Source organism: Lolium rigidum, chromosome 5 (genome assembly GCF_022539505.1).
Source record: "Lolium rigidum isolate FL_2022 chromosome 5, APGP_CSIRO_Lrig_0.1, whole genome shotgun sequence".
NCBI classification, from domain to species: Eukaryota; Viridiplantae; Streptophyta; class Magnoliopsida; order Poales; family Poaceae; genus Lolium; species Lolium rigidum.
Genome location: NC_061512.1, coordinates 130,227,137 through 130,247,445, shown reverse-complemented (window position 1 = coordinate 130,247,445; position 20,309 = coordinate 130,227,137).

Genomic DNA, 20,309 nt, shown 5'->3' with positions numbered 1-20,309 from the left:
GACCAATTAGACAGTGCAACCATATTACCCCAAAGTGGGCACGGGACGTAGTGTAGTAGTTTGTCTCGCCTTAGACTGAGTCATGCAAGTGTAGTGGCAGTCCGACCATGGACGCTTCGACCGGGGTTCTTCCCATGAGAAGGGACGCAACCCATTTGCCTGTTCGGTACGCGGGGTACAACTTATGAGCTCCCATTGAAAGATGCCTAGTGGTTGAACGGCATTCCGGAGGGTCGGGTGTGCCGGGGACTTTGCAACTCCTGGGTAAACGGCATCCCGGACTCCGGTGTTGGGAGGTACATCTCATTCGGCATGTCTTAGGCTAAGGCGAGCAAGCGAAAAACTGCGATCGGTTATCCGAACCTCGCGTTTTGACGCCCGGTGAACCAGTGGATGATCCCGGCGGATTTATCGGATCTTATGGTGAAAGTGTACAACCTCTCGCAGAGTGAAAACTATTCGAATAGCCGCGTCCGCGGTCATGGACGGTTGGGAAGGCATGATACCTACGCTGAAGAGTTTTTGTTTTACAAATGTTTTCAAAGAAAAGATTTTGAAAAGTACCGGGAAGGTACGAGAAAATGCCGATGGGACTGGAGGAAATGTACCTGAGAGGTATGGTGGAAAGTGGTACAGTTGTTTTGGCCATTTCAAGGGCCGGGAAAATAAATTGGGTCACCCTTACCTATTAGTCTTTAAAATGACACTTGTTTTCAAAAAGGTTTTCAACAAAGTTATAAAGATATCTTATTCTCGAGAGAAACTCTCTCTCGCTCTTTGTCGCCTTAGTTAGTGCTTGTTCCTTGCTACTGCCATATTGCATATCCTTTATTTCTCTCTAAGGTGGTTTGCGAGTACATTCAAACGTACTCATTGGCATTGTTGTCCTGGCTATTTACTTGGCCAGACTTTGAAGAGGAGTACTACGAAGAAGAAGACTACGACGCCGAAGACGCGAACTAGGACGCTCTCCCAGTCAGCCGCCTGTAGGGTAGAGGCCTGACTTGGGTTCCACCGCTGTTTGAAGTCAAATAAATTCCGCTGCTGGTTGTTGAACTTCGGCCTTGATGGCCTATGATGTAAGACTTCCGTATTAATATTATTCGGTACTGTAATGGATGATGTAATCTGGTATCAGTTCGGTTATGTATTCACGATGGAATCGATCTTGGGATCGTGAAATTGTATGCATAACAGGAGTTCTGGACTGGTAAGTCCGGGGCCCCACAGAAATTATCTTTGTTATCGTTTTACCTGCTCGGGACGAGCAGAACTAAGCTTGGGGATGCTTGATACGTCTCCGACGTATCGATAATTTCTTATGTTCTATGCCATATTATTGATGATACCTACATGTTTTATGCACACTTTATGTCATATTTGTGCATTTTCCGGAACTAACCTATTAACAAGATGCCGAAGTGCCGGTTCTCGTTTTCTGCTTGTTTTTGGTTTCGAAATCCTAGTAACGAAATATTCTCGGAATTGGACGAAACAAAGACCCAGGGGCCTATTTTGCCATGGACCTTCCAGAAGACCGAAGAGCATACGAAGTGGGGCCACGAGGTGGCCAAACCACGTGGCGGCGCGGCCAAGGGGGGGCCGCGCCGCCCTATGGTGTGGGCCCCTCGTCAGCCCCCCGACTCTGCCCTTCCGCCTACTTAAAGCCTCCGTCGCGAAACCCCTGATGCGAAAAACCACGATACGGAAAACCTTACTGAGATGCCGCCGCCGCCGATCCCATCTCGGGGGATTACGGAGATCTCCTCCGGCACCCTGCCGGAGAGGGGATTCATCTCCCGGAGGACTCTACACCGCCATGGTCGCCTCCGGAGTGATGAGTGAGTAGTTCACCCCTGGACTATGGGTCCATAGCAGTAGCTAGATGGTTGTCTTCTCCTCATTGTGCTTCATTGTTGGATCTTGTGAGCTGCCTAACATGATCAAGATCATCTATCCGTAATACTCTATGTTGTGTTTGTCGGGATCCGATGGATAGAGAATACCATGTCATGTTAATTATCAAGTTATTACATATGTGTTGTTTATGATCTTGCATGCTCTCCGTTACTAGTAGAGGCTCCGGCCAAGTTTTTGCTTTTAACTCCAAGAGGGAGTATTTATGCTCGATAGTGGGTTCATGCCGCATTGATACCGGGACGAGTGACGGAAAGTTCTAAGGTTGTGTTGTGCTTGTTGCCACTAGGGATAAAACATTGGCGCTATGTCCGAGGATGTAGTTGTTGATTACATTACGCACCATACTTAATGCAATTGTCCGTTGCTTTGCAACTTAATACTGGAAGGGGTTCGGACGATAACCCGAAGGTGGACTTTTTAGGCATAGATGCAGTTGGATGGCGGTCTATGTACTTTGTCGTAATGCCCAATTAAATCTCACTATACTTATCATGTCATGTATGTGCATTGTTATGCCCTCTTTATTTGTCAATTGCCCAACTGTAATTTGTTCACCCAACATGCTTTTATCTTATGGGAGAGACACCTCTAGTGAACTGTGGACCCCGGTCCATTCTTTAATACTGAAATACAAATCTGCTTGCAATACTTGTTTTTACTATTTTCTCCGCAAACAATCATCTTCCACACAATACGGTTAATCCTTTGTTACAGCAAGCCGGTGAGATTGACAACCTCACCTGTTTCGTTGGGGCAAAGTACTTTGGTTGTGTTGTGCAGGTTCCACGTTGGCGCCGGAATCCTTGGTGTTGCGCCGCACTACATCCCGCCGCCATCAACCTTCAACGTGCTTCTTGGCTCCTCCTGGTTCGATAAACCTTGGTCTTTCTGAGGGAAAACTTGCTGCTGTGCGCATCATACCTTCCTCTTGGGGTTTCCCAACGAACGTGTGAAATACACGCCATCAGTCTCATGCATAAAATAATTACCACTCCCAACATAAGCATAGTCATTCTTATTAATTTTAGTGGGAGAAAATTCAACAAAGTAGCTATCATTATTATTCTCATCACCATAATCATCATATATAGGACGCATATTGTAATCATAATTAATTTTCTCCTCAATAGTAGGTGGACTGAAAATATCATAGTCATCATTGTAATCATCATATATAGGAGGTAAAGTATCATCAAAGTAAATTTTCTCCTCCATGCTTGGGGGAATAAAAATATCATGCTCATCAAAACCAGCTTCCCCAAGCTTAGAATTTTCCATAGCATTAGCAACAGTGGTGTTCGAAGCGTTCATACTAATATCATTGCTACTAGCATGCAAATAAGGTTCCATATGTTTTTTAATTTTCGCATCAAACAATCCATGTCTTAACTCAGGAAATAGAATAAAAAGCTCACTGTTATTTTCCATTATGCCTAACCAGTGAAAACAAGAAACAAAAAGATGCAATTTCAGGATCTAAAGGAAATAGCTTCGAGCACTCACACACCGGCAACAGTGCTAAGAAATAGCTTAGTAGTCGGAGGATATGAATACCTATTACCTTACCTCCCCGGCAACGGCACCAGAAAATAGCTTGATGTCTACGCACGCTTCTATTCCTGTAGACAGTGTTGGGCCTCCAAGAGCAGAGGTTTGTAGAACAGCAGCAAGTTTCCCTTAAGTGAATCACCCAAGGTTTATCGAACTCAGGTAGGTAGAGTCAAAGATATCCCTCTCAAGCAACCCTGCAATTACGATACAAGAAGTCTCTTGTGTCCCCAACACACCTAATACACTTGTCGGATGTATATGTGCACTAGTTCGGCGAAGAGATAGTAAGATGCAAGTGATATGGATGAATATGAGTGGTAATAGCAATCTGAAATAAAGATGGCAGCGAGTAAACATGCAACAGAACAATAAATAAACGGAGTTTCGATGCTTGGAAACAAGGCCTAGGGATCATACTTTCACTAGTGGACACTCTCAACATTGATCACATAACAAATAAATAACTTCTCCTCACTTGTGCTACATACACTCTCTTGTTTGATAACAAACACCATTCATTGTGTAGGGCTACAAGAGCTCCCTCAAGCCGGAGTTAACAAGCTCCACAACATTCGGAGTTCATATTTAAGTAATCTCTAGAGCATAATAGACCATTGCAATTATACCGAGTACTAACATAGCAGGCACACTGTCACCGTCAGGCTATGAAAGGGGGAATAGATCGCATCAATACTACCATAGTAATAGTTAACTTCATAATCTACAAGAGATCACAATCATTGCTTATACCAAGTACTACATGATGCACACACTGTCAACATTACATCATGGAGGAGGAATAGACTACTTTAATAACATCACTAGAGTAGCACATAGATTAATAGTGATACAAAGCTCATGATCACATAAAGATCACATGGGGGAGAGAGATGAACCACATAGCTACCGGTACAACCCTTAGTCTCGGGGGAGAACTACTCCCTCCTCATCATAGGAGACAGCAGCAGCGATGGAGATAGCGGTGGTGTCGATGGAGATGCCTTCCGAGGGCAATTCCCCGTCCCGGCGGCGTGCCGGAACAGAGACTTCTGTCCCCCGAATCTTGGCTTCGTGATGGCGGAGGCTCTGGAACTTTTCTCGTATCGTGGCTTATTCACTTAGGGTTTTCGCGACGGAGGCTTTATATAGGCGGAAGGGCGGCCTCGGAGGAGTCCTGGTGGAGCCACACCATAGGGGGGCGCGCCCCCCTTGGCCGCGCCGCCAGGTGGGGTGGGGCCCCCGGGGCTCCCCTCTGGTCCCTCTCTGGCTCTCTGGAAGCTTCCGTGAAATATAAGATCGTGGGCGTTGATTTCGTCCAATTCCGAGAATATTTCCTTTGTAGGATTTCTGAAACCAAAAACAGCAGAAAACACAGGAACTAGCGCTTCGGCATCTTGTTAATAGGTTAGTGCCGGAAAATGCATCAAAACGATATAAAGTATGAATTAAACATGTAGGTATTGTCATAAAACTAGCATGGAACATAAGAAATTATAGATACGTTGGAAACGTATCACATGTGCGAACAATTTCTTAAAACTGGTGAGCATATTTTGAAAATTGTGATTATTTTATTAATCGATGAATATAAGACTAGTATGAACATTTTATTATTTGAACAATTTTTTAATATGAACATTTATGTTATTGGAATGATATTTAACATATATATTTATGTAATTTGAAAGATTTTTCAATACGATTTTTTGTAGTATTTGAAACTTTTTCAAATTAAATTGTTATGTTATTTGAATGAAAAAACTCCTACATGCTCCATTCATATTACTTGTCGTGGATTTGACACAACTTTGTACTTAATATTGGACAAGTAACATGTGTTGGAGGGAATAATATGTTTTCCACAACATACACATTTGTTTAACATAAAAATAGAAAATTAAAAACAAAAAAGAATATAGAAACTAAAAACAGAAACAGAAGAAGGAAAAAATAAAATGGAACAAAAACAAGAAAACAAATGCAGAAAAACCTGACACACTTTATTGGGCTGACCCACCATCCATCGGTTCAAGCGGGAGCGAATTGCTCCCGCTTTGAGCGAGGAATAGGGATTTTGCTTTGTCCTTCTTTTTTTGGCCTCTAGTTTTCAGTTTACTATACATATTTTTAAATTTTATTTTATTTATCATTAATTTTACTAGTAGGTAGTGAAATATTATATCCTAAGATGTTGGAACTGTGTTTTGTTTCTCCTTATTTTTTCTTTTACATGATAACCTTTTGAATCACCAAATGTCTCGTCTCAGATATATGATCATACAAGATCCTTGGTACTAAAATTTTCTTGTATCATGATCCAATAAAAGAGATTCTGCTTTCATAGTGAGCAATATTTCCAAATCAATTTAAAGGGATTAGTGGCACCATGTGAATTATAAATGACATTATATTGGATAGGGTGTTTCACCCTTTATTGAAAGCCATTTTGAATATATTTAAAAATGTCAAAAAATATTAAAAAATGCCTCGTGTATATCTTGACATGATACACACTCACCAAATTGTTTCAGCAAAAATCGACATGCTATGTTCCCTATGTAAAAAAGACAATTTTTGGTGCTAAAATAGTTTATTTGTCATGATTTTTTTTCTTTTTTATAGAGGACACAAAAAAATGTTTTTATGTGAAACTTTAAGTGCACACATAGAAAATATGTTTTTACATACCATGTGCATATGGACCCGGAATGAGTTTTGAATTTCGCCATTATATTCCCTTTTTTACTGCAATATTTGTTACAACCCCGGGGAACAAACCATTTATCCCCATCAAGATTCTAAATATCATTTCAAGAATCACATGTAAATATTGTTAGAGATAATGCTCTAGAGACAAATAATAATGAGTATTTATTATTATATGTCAAAAGTTCATAACAAAGTTCGTGCCATGCTATAACTGTATTAAGCGGAAACACTAATACACGTGTGATATTCTAAACTACATGGTCCCTGGTGAGCACATATGTGCACAAGTAGCTCATTGTAGTCAATCATTGATCGAGGTTTCCCTATCATGGACATACACGTTATTGACAATGAGATCATATCGTTTGTATAAAAGATATAATGGACATACCCAGAACATAAGTATTGTAACACGATCAGGTCACATCAAATTCAATGCTACGATGTTTACATAAATTACGTAGTGATTAATTTTTAGACCGTGAGATCATATCTAATCACTGTCACCGAAGGCTGCTTTGGCTGCATCAACCATCATACCGTAACAGGGTGATCATAAATGTGTAGTTAGATATTCTAATGGGATGGATTGAGACGTATGTATCAATAGCATGATTTGTCAATCCACGTGACAGAGAGATACAAAGGGCCCACTCGGTGAGATTACATTCATGAAAATTGTGTAGCGTATGACTAGGTCATGGGGATGGAATCACATGCAACGAGTTGAATAGCCTTGTCGATAACAAGATCGAACTAGAAATAGCCTTGTCGACCGGATCAGCACATGATGTCACTGGTGGAGGAGGACTTGCTCACCGGGTGAGTTCAATCATAGACTGGGCCATATCGGGTGAGAACGGCAATTGCTGCAGCAGCGACCAGCGACGTGTTCGTTGTTGTTTTGGACTTTCAGGTTCAAGGCACGGCAGCAATCAGGTGATGGCCTGGACTTCATCGAAATTTATTTTTTGAGTACTCGTAATTTCACTAGTAGAAAAAGAGGCTTCGGTCCACCCCCATTAGTCCCGGAAATATTCGAACCGCGACTAAATGGGGCTTTATTCGCGGTTCGGGAGGCGACCCGCGACTAATGCTCCATCCGAGACGAAAGGGTACCCCTTTAGTCGCGGTTGGTAACACCAACCGGGACTAAAGGGTACCCCTTTAGTCCTGGTTAATGTCCCCAACCGGGACTAAAGGTTTTTCCGAGTTTTTTTACTCCCACGCACCCTGCACCCCCCCTGTGGATCGCCTTTTTTTGGTTTGTAAAATACAAAAGAAAATGATAGAAAATTCAAAAAAAATTGTTTTCAGATTCTTGTATGTTATGCAACCTACTATTCGGAGAAATTAAGAAATTAGAATTTTCACTTTTTTTGCAAAAAAAGTTTAAAAAATGGTAAAACCGCAGTAACTTTTGCATACGACGTCGGAAAAAAACGTATAATATATCAAAAAATTCCTGGGAAAAAGTTACATCCAAAAAATTCCTGGTTAAAAATTCCGGTTTACCCGGTTAGCCAATTTTTAGATTCTCGAAATTCCAAATGAAAATACGAAAGCAGGGAGATTTTAGTTTTTGCTATAAGTTATGGATTTTATATTTTTTAAATTTTTCAAAAAAATAAAATTAATAATTGCATCCAGCATAAAGATTACTATTACTTTTACCCAATTTTTATATTTTCAAATTTTTAGGTTTTAGGTTTGGCAAAAAAAAATATTTAAAAAATTAAAAAAATTAAAAATTAAAAATTTAATGTTTATTTATTTATTCACGATTATTATTATATCATTATTTTTGTTTATGAAAAAAATTATTTGAAATTCAAACAATAAAAAAATGTGACATCGACCAACATGTTAATAGGATTGATATGATAGTAGTATCACATACATGTGCGCGTAGCACTTGGATGCGGGACGGAATGGACCTCGGAAGTTAAGCGTGCTAGAGGTGAAGTAGTGGGAGGATGGGTGACCGAGCGGAAAATTTGACCACGAGTAAGTAATTTGACCGGAGATAAGTGTAGTTAGAGATAGAGACTAAGCTATGCAAATAACTGAAATAATAGAAATTCTGAAAAAATAGAAAAAAACAGAATGAAAAAAAATTAGAAACCCAAATGAATTAAAAAATTAGAAACCCAAATGAATTTAACGAAATAGCCTTTAGTCCCGGTTGGGGACACAAACCGGGACTAAAGGTCCTTCGCCCAGGCGCACGCTAGCCGCCCACGTGTACGGACCTTTAGTCGCGGTTCGTAAGCAACCGCGACTAAAGGGGGGGGCTTTAGTCGCGACCCTTTAGTCTCGGTTGCACAACCGGGACTAAAGCCCGTTGTGAACCGGGACTAAAGGCTCTTTTTCTACTAGTGTTTGTCATGCAAATTTGTGCCTACCATGCAGTAGTTCATGTGGAGGAGCTTACTACTGCCATGCATGTCCGTTTCTTGCATGTACTAGTTCATCATGATAAAACTAATTTTGGTATACTGCAGTACTCATTAGCTATGCATCATACTCGGTGAAGTATATATATACTCTAAATGTTTCTGTATACTACTGCTACAATGCACTAGTTCATCATGTATACAAGACTAATCATGTGTACCATTACAACTAGATCGGCTTACATGATTAGGTGCACTATATACTCTAAAGGTTTCGGAATAATTTTAAGAGCTAACCAAGTATTCTTCAAATTAGAATGATTACTGTAGTTAAATTTGTGATTTCTTCCCATAGATTTTGTTACCTAGTACTAATCATAATTGTTTCATAGCAAGTCTTTACTTTTGTATGGTGGAATATTTGCAGACTAAATTATTTAATATATGTATGGCCTTCTGGACGTATTCATCATTGACAATGTGACATATCTTCTCTTTCTTAATAGATGGTCCCATTTTGCTGGTCTCATAGCGAGCCACGTCATCGTCTTTGTTTTGCCCACGCTCTGCGCCCGGTCGCATGGGTTGCTCGCTCCCTGTTCCTGCAGTTTTCTCCACTTCCCCACGGAGCTCTTCCGTTTCTCTTCCAAAAATAATCACAGCAACATGATTCTTCTCTAACTTCCCAATTACTGCTCCATCATTGATTCCTCACTACTAACTTGCATAAGAAACCGTGGAACTTCAGGTGTAATGGAGAGTTGTCAAGCACCGCCTCTTCCTCTGCCCACAATCTCCTTTTTTTCCATCGTCACCCTACTGCTTCTTCACAATATAATCACCTCCTCTGCAGCAGCATCCCGTTCAACATCTTCCCCAAGCCCCTTCCTTCAAGCCACTCCCTAGACTTGCATCGCCTCGGTGGTCACGGGGAAGACGCCATGTCCCTGACCGAATCTTCATGTTGCCTTGCCTCGCGGCCATGGCTCCGCTGGTCACCTTGCCACATCCGTCTCCATCCTCAGGTGTCCTTGATTTAGTGTCTATTTTCCAATTGTTTATGAGGATTGAGGATTTCAGATGTAATGATTCTTCCTGATTTACTCTTCTATTTTTCAATGTGAAAAGCAAGAGTTGCAGAGATGGATCCAACAGTGCAGGTGCAGGGACTCGCTGATGTATATGGAGTATATCATTGCAGGTCCTCTTGAATTTATCCTACTATTTCCACATATTTTACTTATCAAATTTAGTCCTAATTCAGTAATGAGGTGCAAAATCTAGGCACATATCAAAAGATTTTTGTTCAAAAGTTTCATGGACCTTTTCTTGATAAGTTACAGAACCTACTAATGACATGACTGACCTCGACTATGAAAGCATGCCTCATGTCTACCTGCTCCAGAGATCCACCTGGGCGGTGAACCTGTCCTCATTGGGTCAGTATATGCCAGCCGCATGTTGTTGGTTTCAGTTAAGTCAGTGGCTTCATGGAGAACCATCAGATTGGAGGTATATTTCTGAAATCAGGTGTTTACCGGGTGTTTGATAAAATGTCGAAAAGAGCTTGCATGATTTTAGGTAGTTCTTTCATATATATACTTTAGAAATGTGTGATGTGTTTATTTGACTTTTTAACTGTTTTCTAATGGGTAAGTTTGATTGTTAAGTGCCTACATAATTTCACGTTTGCTGTTGGGGAAAGCTAAAGTGAGAAATCAATGGCATCTGCCATCTTTCAAACTATCTATGTTACTGAACTTTTATCAAGTATTTCCCCAATCCACTCCTGGCTCATCCTATCACCGATCTGATCTTTTGTTCTTTGATTTTCTTATTGTAAGTGACTACCCGCAAACTCCTTAGTCAGTCTCGCGTAATTATTCAGTATTTCCTTCCATGGGGTGCAAAGGTGGCACGTGAAGTAGACAAACATACTAACGTGTTTGCTCCATACCTTCACTACTATTTTAAGCTATCGAAGTTGTTGAACGCATGAAGGTATCACTTCAGCAATCAAAATACCTTTCGTGCTCTGTTAAGAAAACAGTCCCACCACTATTTCTACATCTGCAGTCGGGAGAAATCCAGATAACTCTTTATGTGCTGCTTTGGATCATGCTTTTACAAATTTTATTATCCATGCCTACTGTTCAGCGTTTTCACAAAGTGGTCATTCAGAAACCAGTGCAACATTTGGTTAAATTGGCTACTTCTCTATTTCCATTTATTCAGCCGGTTGAGTATCCACCATGTGATCATCATATTTATTTGATAAACAGCTTTTGAATCTATAGTAGGTTAAGGAGATGTAACGGACCCGCATACATTATTTAAAGGTATGGCATTTGAGATCCTTTTCAGATTTTACATTAACTATGCTCTTATTAGTACCCATTCTTTAAATAATTTTGATTGCTTGACAACTCTTTATCCATCCAGCAAATCTTTCGTTTCTTTGTTCACAAAAAGCTTTGGAAAGATTGTGGTGTAGTGAAATTTTCTGATTGGAGACCTTTAAATTTCTGTGTACCTGAAGTCTGTCAATGTGCAATCCTTGCAATACTTCCGAGTTTGGACGCTACTTAGTTAACTTGAAATATAAAATTTGTAGCTTATGTTATTTTCTCATAAGAGTATCATTCATGAGTTAACTATTCCCTATTGTTGCTCCATGCAGAAGTCATATATAATTTTCTATTCAGCCTATTCTAAGAGTATTTTTCACAAGGTTCAACGTTAAACATGAAATTTTAATGAAAAAACAAGCTACAAGTCTCCGCAACAATGCGCGGGGTATCATCTAGTTCTATATATATAGCGGCAACTACTAGATTTACTGTACATTGTAAATTGGTTGCAAAAAATTATGTTTGAATTTTCTGTTACGACGACTAGAATGTTTGTTGACATAACTTAATGCCACAAATGTAGTGTTTCGTAGTGAAATGACTAATGCCACAAAATTAAAGATTGTTGCCATAAGTTTTTTTTGCCACGATTGACTATTGCCACAATTGTTGCCATAAGTTTTTTTTGCCACGATTGACTATTGCCACAAAAGAGTATGTGCCACGAAACAAACGTTGTTGGCATAGGTTATTACAACAAATATATATCGCCACGAGCTATCAGTCGCCACAATTTGTTATGTTGCTTTAAGCTATTTCCACAAACCAAATTGTGGCCTCAAGTGAGTGTTGGCACTAGAAAAATTGTCGCAACTTCCCGCATGGCTGTTGCAATAGCACAATTTATTGCCACGATTCCTATTTTGTTGCAGTAACCTATTACCATGTGTCCAATCGCAACGGTTGCCAACGAATGCCATTTCGTGGCAATATGGACGTATTGCCACAATTCGGCATGTATTGCGACAAATATTTTTGTTGCAATAGACCCGAAACCTTGTAGTGTGATACCGATGATCATGTTTCGGACGAGTTCTAATATCTAATGAACATAAGAAGTTGGACTCAACACAATGGTTCAAATGACGATTATATCTTCGTGGAATGCATAGAGATCACCATGGTTATCCAGACCCCCCTAGTGATCGTTTGACTGGATAAGTTGTCTCATGTCATGTCTGCGTTATTCCCAAACCGTAAGGTAACACACTTAAGGATTCAACAAAATTTGAGATAGTTTTGAATGCATCGGAATTGAAAGATATATCCGAAATAGGATTCCAGAGTTTTTCGAAAGGTTCGCAATAGTTTGAGAGGTGTCTCGGACAAATGACAATTGATGAATTGAATGATATGTTTAGTATGTTAATTAAATGAATTAATATATTAAAATATATTTAATTAATTTAAAACAAGTTTTATTTAATTAAAAAGGGCATCCCTACCTTAATTGGGCCCCATATTTAAATATCCAATTAAATAGAAAAATATCGCTTTCTAGTTTTCTTCTCCGTGCAATTCCCCGTAAAACTGCACATGGAGGGAGACAAGTCCACCAAGTATGCGGGAGCGCTGCTGGGATACGGATCCAGAAGATCAACTTCTGCAACTTCGCTGGATCAGAGCTGGGACCGTCGTTGAGCACCGTACGTGTGCGACACTAAGAGATGCAGCACCTGCAGCACTCGGCGTCATTGGAGAGGACTTCTACACGACCCTGAGGTCCTACATCAACCACGTTCTAACGGAACGTTAACTGCTATCAGTCTACGAGGGTACGTCATTGATATTATCTTTGTTACTGCATTACTAATTGGATAGATCTTCGGCATATTAGGGTTTGCGTTAAGTTAGATTTTTGTTTTGTTTTCTGCTGCAACCCCCTACAGAGATTTACACTGGTTAGAGGCAATGGTTGATAATATAGATGGAACATGACATGCACACATTTAGGCTCCTGCTCGTGGCTTTAAAAAGAGAAATACCTGTGACATTGCCAAATGAGAATAGATAAGGGAAGGTGTCGTCGAGCCGATTTCCTTGTCAGTTACCATGCCACAGAAAGACAATGGAAACCATAACCAGTCTTGAAACTCGTCAATTCTTTAAATTCAACATTTAATCAAGTAAAGCCCCTCCACCAGAAAGAGCCTCTATTATAATGACTAGGGACATAACCAACATGATTGCGATCTTTTTTCTAATAAAGCTGGACCCATGGAATGTTGTGCTAATTGAAAAGGTTATAATTTTTCTTCATTTGAAGTGCTCTGTTTTGTATCCTCAAGTCAAGTACAACAAGTTGGCTAACCTTCCTAGGCATATTAATTTTCGTAATCAGGAATTTTCCATCTGATGAATATCCGTGCCATGCCATGAGAAATTTCTTTCATACATCTAAAATAATCTAGGATAGTTAGTGGCACTCTGATTGCACATATAAAAAAGGTAGAGATGACATAATAGCTTTAGTTACCAGTGGTCTAGCTAGATGCATATGATTTAATATACCGGAATCTTGTGTCAAAATTTTCCATGTAAGGTAAAAAAAACATTCAACTCTTGGTCTAGTAGTGCAAATAGGCAGCGCTAGATAAGTAAAAGCTAATTTCGCTGATTTGCAGCCAAAACAATTTGCTAGTTCCTCACACCTTTCAGCAAAGATGTTAATAGTAATCATGGAAGTATTGTTGTAAGTAGATCTTGAGGGCAGTGGGCGTAGGTAAAAGAGTGTCATCTGCATACTACTCCTATAAGTTTTGTTGTGACATACCTCATTAATCCCATTTTTTTTTGGACTTCAGAAAAATACATTGTTTGACTTCAGAAAATTTTACATGTCCTATTTTCAGAAACAAAGGTAGCATATCTTTCAGGTCTCAGGCTCGCGATACAGAGCTCCACCCTAAAATGGCCAATGAGAGCACTGGTGGAAAAAGTGGCTTTGGTCGCGGTTGGCAACTGCCATTAGTCGCGGTGGCGCAACCGCGACCAAAGAAGCGCGACTAAAGGCCCCCACCTTTAGTCGCGGTTCCTTACAAACCGCGACTAAAGGCCCGTCCACGTGGGCCGCAGGCGGCGCCGGGCGGAGGGCCTTTAGTCGCGGTTCTTCTGGCCAACCGCGACTAAAGGCCTCCGCAGGGTTTAGAGTTTAGCCCCCCCCTCCCCCTAAATCTGGTTTCTTTTTAATTTGTATTATTTTATTTCTTTTTGGTTTTAATTCTGAAGGAGTTTCACATATTCTACGGTACTGTATACATACATGCATATGAATGTACAATTTCAAACAAATTTGAAATTAGAACCAAAAAGAATTCAAGAGGAATATACAATATATATTCAATATCGGATGACCATATACAATATATATATATAATCAATATCGGATGACCATATACAATTTTGAACAAGTTAGTTACATATTCCGGTGCACATAAAGATCTACGTCATCGTAATAGTGTTCTCCTCTAGGATCGAGGACTTCCCTCGCCAACCATCCAGCTAGTTCCTCTTGAAGTGGTCGGAAGCGAGCTGCTAGACTAAGCGTCTTCCGGAGGTTATTCCTCGGGATGTTGTTCTCACACGTCCGGTCCCGCTCATTGCGGTATCTCCGGATCCTCTCACAAACATAGTATCCACATAGATTGGTCCCCGGTGGCTGAGTATCCCCGGTCGTCCGCACTGCCATTTTAAAATTTAGCTCTTTTTTGAATTCACCGACCTTGGTATCTACGAACCGTCTCCAAACCCTACGAGGCAAAGAAAATTAAATAAACAAGAGAGTTATTAATTAGTTACTTGATATTAGGAAATGATGAACGAAATAGGCCGATCGATATAGAGCGCAAATGAATGAAAATAATTACTTTTGCATCATTTTTCTCATGTCGCCCCAAAGCGCCGGATCCATATTCAGAGAGTCGTGGACGAGAACGGAGGAGGTCTGAACTTTAATTACCATAAGAATCCAGTGGAACCTGCGGACAGGATACATGCACAATCATGCATAACTCATCGATTAGCCACATACCATGCATGGAGTAAACAAAAGAGAATGTGCTCAAGACAGAAACACTCACCCAAAATGGTAAGGAAATAGAATATCACTTTTCTCTTGCTGTTTTCTAATAAACCGCCACAGGTCTTCCTCCACGTCGGCGGGGTGGTGTTCTAACACATATGAATTAACGATGTGTGGGTCAATGAACCCAACATCATGGATGTTCCTTATTCGCATTTCCCGCTTCTTCATTCTCGCATAATATATAGCGTACACAACAAGATAGTTAGGACAATATATATATATATATATATATAGTGCGAGGCAATGAACGAGATGGGGTAGAAATTAATAAATCACTTACGTAACGTAGCAACCGATGATAGATTTGTCGAGCTCGCGCAGATTGAACAGCTGGAACAATTCACTCAGAGGAATTTGTACCCAGTAACGTTTGAAGTGATGCACATATTTAACTTCCGCATAGATATAGTCTTTGGCGTTTTCATGTTTTATGTAACCCTTGTACCAATTTAGCAGACCTTTCATTTGTCGAGGTAGATCCTCTTCCCGCGCAGGCTCGATGAGAGGGCCATTCTTCACATATGTAAATACTACGGCCTTCATTGGCGCCTCATCAAGGCCTAACACTGCACGAAGAGTGATACCTAAGTCGGCCGCTTGTTTTCCGGCACTTTCTACGGTCAATCCATGTGCTGCCGCAGCTGCTATGATATCGGGGGCATCCGGACCGGCGGCTTGCACTATGAGCGGGGCGATCGATTGTTTACTTTGTTCCCCGAGCTGGGCAACTTCTTTCCCCCTTTCTAATTTTGTCTCGGCCTCGTCCTCCAAGGCTTTCTTCTCCGCAGACTCTTTGTTCCTCTTGAACGCGACTGCTTGCCTACGAAGTTCACGTAAATAGTCGTCAGGCAGATTCTTCGCGGCTTGGGACGGTGTGTTCAAAAATGACTTAGCCCACTGCTTTTCCTTGTCGGAATATACCGGCTTGGGCTCGCCCTCTATTTTCCTCTTGACGCTCGCCTTCCATTTCTCTAAATCAGCAGCCGCGCCGCCTCGACTTCCTCGGCACTACTTTCCCAAGGCCTCGTGGGGAGAGGCTTCAGTGATACCTCCGGTACCTTTGTTTTCTTAGGTACATAAGGGTCCGGGTTAATAACCCAGGACTGCTTCTGCTTCTTCGCCGGAGGTGGATTGGGGGCGGTACCGGTGTCTGATCACCCGCCGGACGAGGACTGGGGGGCGGCGTCGGCTGACGTGAATGAGGTGTATTAGGTGAAGCACCACCGTCACCGCCACCGCCACCGTCACCGCCACCGCCACCGCCACCGTCACCGCCACCGCCACCACCACCACCGTACGGGGGTGGACTTGTTGGCGCCTCGCCTGGAAACTTGATAAATTTCTTCTGCCATAGAATGAACTGGCGCTTGACATCTCCAAGTCTTTTCACCCCTTCGGGTGTAGCAATGTCAATGTCCAGGTCCTCAAACCCTTGGACTATCTCCTCCACCGTCACACGAGCATAGCCATCTTGAATGGGGTTGTTGTGGTGGAGTGCTCCAGGTGGTAAAGCACTGCCGATGGCTACCTTCATGGACATGTTCCCGATAGGATAATACAGATGACATGCTTTCATCTCCTTTATATCGTCCACGGGGTAGTGAGGAGGCTCCGGTGCAGTAACTTCGACCACCAGCTGAGGCTCCGGTGCAGTAATTTCGATCGTCGGTGCACCGGCCGGTGAGGCCTCCGTGGAAGCCACGCTGCTTCTTCTCCGCTGCTGGCTTCCGAGATCCATTGGATGATCTTCATGCTGCGCCCGAGCTGCATCTCTTTCGGCGACTAGTACACTCACGGTTTTCTTCATCACATCCATTTCCGTTACCAACTTCGCCACAACATCCGCATCCCGATCCATCTTTCTCTTACGGCTTACGTAACCGTACGGGTCATCTTTCCGGGGAACCCTAGTTTCCACGAAATGTCCCCGGGCATGCCTCGTACACGTCCTCCGTGTTCGGGATTCCCGAGGGCTTTTGTCGGGCGTCGTTCTCTCCGTTGAACCTGATCCTCCCCTCTTGAGCATCCCTCATTGCCTCAATAAGGTTTTGGGTGGGTGTAATTATTTTGCCCTGGTAAACACACTCCCCTGTCTCCGGGTTCAGCGATCCCCCATGCCCGTACCACCAGCTTTTGGCCCTTGGGTCCCATCCCTCCGTACCGGACGGATTCCTCGCGCCCTCGGCTCGTTCTCCATCTTCTCCCACTTAGGCTGCCAAAAGCGATACCCTCCTGGCCCCATTTTATGATTGTACTCCTTCTTGGCCGCATTTTCCTTATTTTTTTCGATAGTTCAAGGAACTGCTCCGATTTCTTTTGCTTCACAAATTCTGGCCAATCATGTTGCAGTTTCTCATATTGTCCTTTGAAATCCGGAGTCTTGCCCTGGTTGACAAAGTCATGGGCTAGATTTTGCTTGTATTTCCGGAATGCGTTGGCCATCCTAGAAAGAGCGAACTGTTTGACTAGCTTGCGCCTATTCTTGTTTTCCGCAATCTTGTTACCCTCCTCATCGTATTTGCGGTATTCCGGAGGTAGAACGAAATGTTCCATAAGCTTGTTGAAGCAATCTTTTTTTCTCTCTTATCGACAAAAGTGAAACCAACACGTGCCTTCTTTGGCTCATTCCACTCCTGGCGGGTGATCGAGACGTTGTCTCTAACAACGGCTCCGCATTGGCCGACAAACTTGGTGGCGTTCTTGCTGGGCTCCGGCGGCCTGCCGGTTGCTTCGTCGACAACATCGATGGTGCATGTTTCTCCTGCTTTCATCGTCTTGGTTGCGCCACGCTTTGACGACGACGTACTCGATTTTTTCGGCGATCCGGCCGAGGGCTAAAATAAGAAAGAGAGTCGCGCGCGTTAGTACACACACATTTATTCAAATCAGTTAGTTGTATCACCAGACGCTCAATATGTATATATATATACCTCGGCGCCGGAGGTGGTTGCTACTTCCAACTGAAGATTATCGTCGTTTATCGACGTTCCTTCGGCATCATCTGCTTGCTGACGACGCCCTTCATCTTCACACTCAAGGTTCAGATAAGAAGAGATATCATCTTCTTCTTCTCCGGTCGGCACAAATGGAATATCGCCTTTTATGATGCCGTACATATGGCCTTCAGCTTCCGGATCATAGTTGTCCATAATCGGGTCAGCTCTATCGTCCGCCATATGTCAGTCCTGAAAACATGTAGTCAAAACAAATTAATTGTGTATATGCCAGCATTATCACATCTCTTCTACATATAAAGAGAGAGGGCGACGAGGGAGGCGAGAGAGGGGACGCGTGTATTAGATGTGTATATGCGGACGATCGACCTCGCCTCGCATGCAGTGACCGCGTGACCGAGAGACCGGTGGCGGTGGCGAAAGGACGGTGGCGAAAGGGCGGTGGCGGTGGCGGTGACGCGTATTAGATGTGTATATGCGGACGATCGACCTCGCCTCGCAGTGACCGCGTGACCGAGAGACCGGTGGCGGTGGCGAAAGGGCGGTGGCAGTGGAGGTGGCGGTGCCGATCCTCTCTCTCGTAAAAAAACAAAAAAAAACCCCGCGCGTATACGGAGGGGGCGGCGAGGGCCTCGCCGCCCCCTCCATATACACGCGGGGTCGGTGGCAAAAGGGGGGTGGCGAAAGGGCGGTGGCGGTGCCGAGGACACATAACCCTCGCCACGGTGGCAGTGGCGGTGGCGGTGTTAAGTAAAATTTTTGTTAAGTTAAATTTTTGTTATGTCAAAATTTTGTTAAGTCAAGATTTTGTTAAGTTTACAGAGGGGGCGACGAGGGGCTCGCTGCCCCTCCATATACGCGCGGTGGTCAAATTTTAGTTTTTTTTTTACACAAACTTGAGTTTTTAGTTTTTCTAAGTCAAATTTTAGTTTTCCTAAGTCAAATTTTAGTTTTTTTTCACACTCTTTTTTAAGTCAAATTTTAGTTTACAATTTTGAGTTAATTACTCAAAATTTTAGTTTACAATTTTTAAGTCAATTTTAGTTTAAAATTTTAGTTTACAATTTTAGTTTACAATTTTTATAGTTTTTTTTCACACTCTTTTTTCACACTCTCCTCCCTCCTCTCATCTCTCTGCCGGCCTGCGCGCATGACCGTGCGGCGCCGCGCGCGCGCGTGGCCGGAGGCCGGCGGGCCGGCGAGCAGAGAGATCGAGCGCGGCGCGGGCGAGGGCGGCGCGCGCGGGCGCCGGGCTAGGGGCGGCGGGCGGGCGCGAGCTGGCGACATACGGGCGAGGGCCGCGCGCGCGAGCAGAGAGATCGAGAGGGGCGGCGGGCGCGCGCGGCCAAAAACGGGTGAGGGCGGCGGGCGAGCAGATAGAGGGCGGCGCGCGCGACGACGTACGGGCGACGGCGGCGGGCGACGGCGGCGGACGACGACGGGGGCGGCGACGATGGGGGCGGCGACGACGGGCAGCCTGACGGGCGCGGAGAAGAAGAGTTCGTGCGGGCGGAGAAGAGAACTGGCGCGGCCGTTCGGCCGCGCGATATTTATAGGGATGGGGCTTTAGTCGCGGTTGGGGTCGCCAACCGCGACTAAAGGGTTACCTTTAGTCGCGGTTGGGGACCCCAACCGCGACTAAAGCCTTTTTTCGCCCCATTTGAGATTCCCGCGGAAAATGACCTTGTTTGCTTCGAAATTATTTCATTTCAGAAATGTTTAGAATACATATAATATAACAAAAAATTCATAAAAATAAAACTAATTCAATTCAAAATTTTAAAAATACAAATAATACATCAATAAATTCAGAAAAATAAAACTAATTCAATTCAAAATGTTAAAAATAAAAATTATATATCAAAAAATTAAGAAAAATAAAACTAATTCATTTCAAAATGTTTAGAATACATATAATATATCAAAAAATTCATAAAAATAAACTAATTCAATTCAAAATTTTAAAAATACATATAATATATCAATAAATTCAGAAAAATAAAACTAATTCAATTCAAAATGTTAAAAATACAAATAATATATCAATAAATTCAGAAAAATAAAACTAATTCAAAATGTTAAAAATACAAATAATATATCAAAAAAATCAGAAAAATAAAACTAATTCAATTCAAATTCTTAAAAATACAAATAATATATCAAAAAAATCAGAAAAATTCTTCCCGCCACTTTCTTCCCGCCACTTTCTTCCCGCCACTTTCTTCCCGCCTCTTTCTTCCCGCCTCCTATCTTCCCGCTCCCATTTTTCCCGCCATTTGTCACT